The sequence below is a fragment of the Heloderma suspectum genome, chromosome 1 (assembly GCF_057233095.1).
Source record: "Heloderma suspectum isolate Gila_16-S chromosome 1, 16-S_ref, whole genome shotgun sequence".
In the NCBI taxonomy this organism is placed as follows: domain Eukaryota; kingdom Metazoa; phylum Chordata; class Lepidosauria; order Squamata; family Helodermatidae; genus Heloderma; species Heloderma suspectum.
Window position 1 is genome coordinate 68,053,450 of NC_139458.1, and position 3,409 is coordinate 68,056,858.

The following is a 3,409-nucleotide window of genomic DNA, read 5'->3' on the forward strand; positions in this document are numbered from 1 at the left end:
AGTGTATTTGGGGTTAGCTCCCAATGCATTACTTTTTCCTGTGCCTCTTTTTTGCTGATGTACCATTTCGACACTTGAACACTCTCTTAAATAATGTGCACAGTTCCAAGCCAAGAGAAAATGCACTACCCAGGGAGATGTACTTTATTTGTTCCAGTGATGAGGGCAATCATCTATTCGGTCCTTTAGATTTACAATTCTTTCAACATCTCCTGATGTTCATTTTCTTTTGTGGTTCCAGTCAGTTAACCCTTTGACCAAATCATTAGTTTATCTTGTTTCTTTCTCTCTAGTTGCTCTGTGCCACTGAGTCCCAAGCTGTAGGTCAAACTAGATGTGGCATTATTAATGTTGTTTGGCCTTGTATGGTTAGTTTTTAAAAAACAAATTGGCTGTGTGGGAAGGGGGCAAGTTGGATTCAGACTGTGTGTGTGGGAGGGAGGCTTTGAACTTTTCCCCCTCCCACATTCCTGATCTGAATCAAGCCCTACCCCTGCACCATGCCTGCTATTCACAGTGGGAGGAAAGTTCCCATTGGTACCAATGGGATCACTTGTCCGATTGGGAATAGCAGGCGCAGGGAGCCTCGGGTTCAGACTGGGACTGTGGGAGGGGGATATTAAAGCCCCCTCCTCCCATACCATAGTCCTGATCCAGCTTGTCCCCACCCTCCAATGCCAGCTATTTGTCTAAGAAGAACAACTATGTAAGGCCAAACAAATAACAGGTTTAGGACACATTGGAGTAGAGGGTATGTGGCATACTGGTGGGCTGCGATGGAAATGAAGTCTGCTTTCAAAAAGTTGAACCACTGTATTGGATGCATCCACAACTGTATGCCCCTCAGGGCAGGATAGCCCAATTAATATGGCTTCCGGGCCTCCTGCCCCTCAGACCAAGCAGGCTGTATGTGATTTCTTTCTGCCAATATACTGGCACAGGGACATCATTCCAAACAAGAGAGCAGGAATTCCCTGCGTCACAACTGACAGGTTGCAGGGGAATTCCATGGGTATAAAGACATTGCTCCAAAAGCACCATTCCATCCCAGAGCTTTGACTGACTGGGTAAATGGGAGGGCAGGATGCCAGATGGGAATATTAACTGGGCTGCCCCTCAGCTACAAGGATGATTCTTGCTCATTGTACCAGGCCACACATTGTTCTGATAGGGAAGGCTTCAAGCTTCCCATTCCTTTTGTTAGGCAGATTGCCATTAATAGCCCAGAATGGTTTGCTGATGGGAGCTAATGGTTAGTTGCAAATTTCACCAAACAGCTATTCATAGGATCTTGTCCTTTTCTCCAGTTAATATTTGGTTCTGCTTCATGTATTTTCTTCCATTAGAGCTGTAGTTCCCAATTTTAAAGCTTGCATTTCAAGACCATGCCAGTTTGTCTAAGTTTTCTTAAATTCTCATTTCCTCTGGTGCTTGCTTCTTGCTTAAAGTTACACTAACTTGGGGGAAAAAAGATGTCCAGATTGAAATTTCCACTCTGTAATCTTCATTTTTAATATTGTTTTATTCTCATGTTTCTCCTAGCTGCACGTGTACCTGCTTTGCTTTGAAAACGTTAATTCACTTCAAAGCCTGATCCATATAGATCTGTTCTGGCACTTCTGAAAATTTTCCTTGCTGTTCAATGGCTTACATTTCTCTTTGCTGGTTTTCGCTGTTTCTTTTGGTATTGCATGTTCTAGTCTACCCAGGGGACAACTCTTTCTCCCAAACCCCTCAATTTGTTTTCTGTAGCATTCTGATTCTGCACAGAATTTATTCACTTTCTCTAATGAGGTTTACTTTTTGTTAATAATGAACCGAATTCCTGCTGTTGATTGCAGAAGTCCCACTAGGTCCCATTGCTTTCATGCTGGCTGAGGATGATGGGGGTTGCAGCCTAACACCAGGGCACCAGGTTGGGTGAGGCTGCCCTAGTTCTTGCAGTCACATTCAAAATCCTTCAAGCTCTCAAGTCTTGCAAGCAGAACAAATGTTGCAAACTATGTTTGCCTGTATTGCTCATCCTAAATAAAGAATCAGTGTTTATACTTCATCCTGAATAAAGAGCCATTCTTTTCCTCCCACGTGTACACACAGTTCTACCTCTGGTTCATGGGGCACTTGAAAAAGCTGATCCCAGGAGAAAGCATAAGAATGAAGATAGCCAACCCATTGAGAAGGGGAGACTTCATAGGCTGTTGACAGGAATAAATGGCTTCTTGGTAACCCTGAAGAGGAGCCCTCTTAATCTCCCAGCTCTTAACAGAGATAGGCAGTTTCCATGAGGCTCAAGGTTTTTGAGGGGGAGAAGAAGAAAGTGGCTTCATATTAAGTTCATGGGAGTTTGGTCTCAGTCAGGTTTCCTCACATGCGCTCTGGACAGAGTCTTGGCAGATTTTCAGGGTATGGAAAACACACTGAAGGCTTGGGAAAAGAAACAAGCAGGAAAAAGAATTGTGATACAACAAGATTATAGGGGGGAAAAGAAAGAATAAGCAATTTCACAATTTTTGCTTCTTTCTGTTATGGGCCTACAAATCCCACTACCATTCAATGCCTGCCTTGCTTGCAATGCTTGCAATAAGTGACGTAAGCTGCAGTACTAAACACACTTACTAGGGAGCTCCGTTAAACACAATTCAAAGTTCCATATTTATGCAATATCTTTATTAGGTCAATGAAAAGATCAGAAAAAATTTGCAAGCTTTTGAGATTTACAGGTTTCCATTCCAAGATGTTAAACATGCATAGGATTGTGCTGTTAACAGCTTCCTTTCAAAGTAATTAGTGCCAACAAGGTTATCACTAGGGGGTATTCTCTCTCTCATTCATATATATATATATATATATACACACACACACACACACACACACACACAGAGAGAGAGAGAGAGAGAGAGTTTTGTAGGTGTTAACAGAATTCAAAACAAAAGGAGAGATCACTGAGTGCAAATAATACATTCTGTGTGACCATGTGTCCTCTTTTACAGACTACAGCCCTCTTTTTGAAGAGCTGCCAAAGGACTGCCCTTTATTTTGAAGGTGTCCTCTATTTGAAGGGCTCAAGCCCAGTTCAAGCCCAGAACCATCAGAAGGGAGAGCTGGGCCTTGAAGTTGCTCATCAACAGCACCTGGACAGCAGACTGCACAAGGCACACAGGTCACCTAGTCACAGTCTTTCCCACTATGGTGAGATGTACTGTATTTCTATTTAAATTATAATCATTATTTCTAAATTTGCATCTATACATATCAATTAGCATTGCAAATTTTATGCAAATTAGTGTCCTGTTTTGTCCTCACTTTTGGTTATGCATACCCTCTTTTTTAGAAATTCACATGTGGCCACCCTAAATACATCACATTTGCCACTTTCACAGTCACGATATCCATGGACTTTTTATTCTAG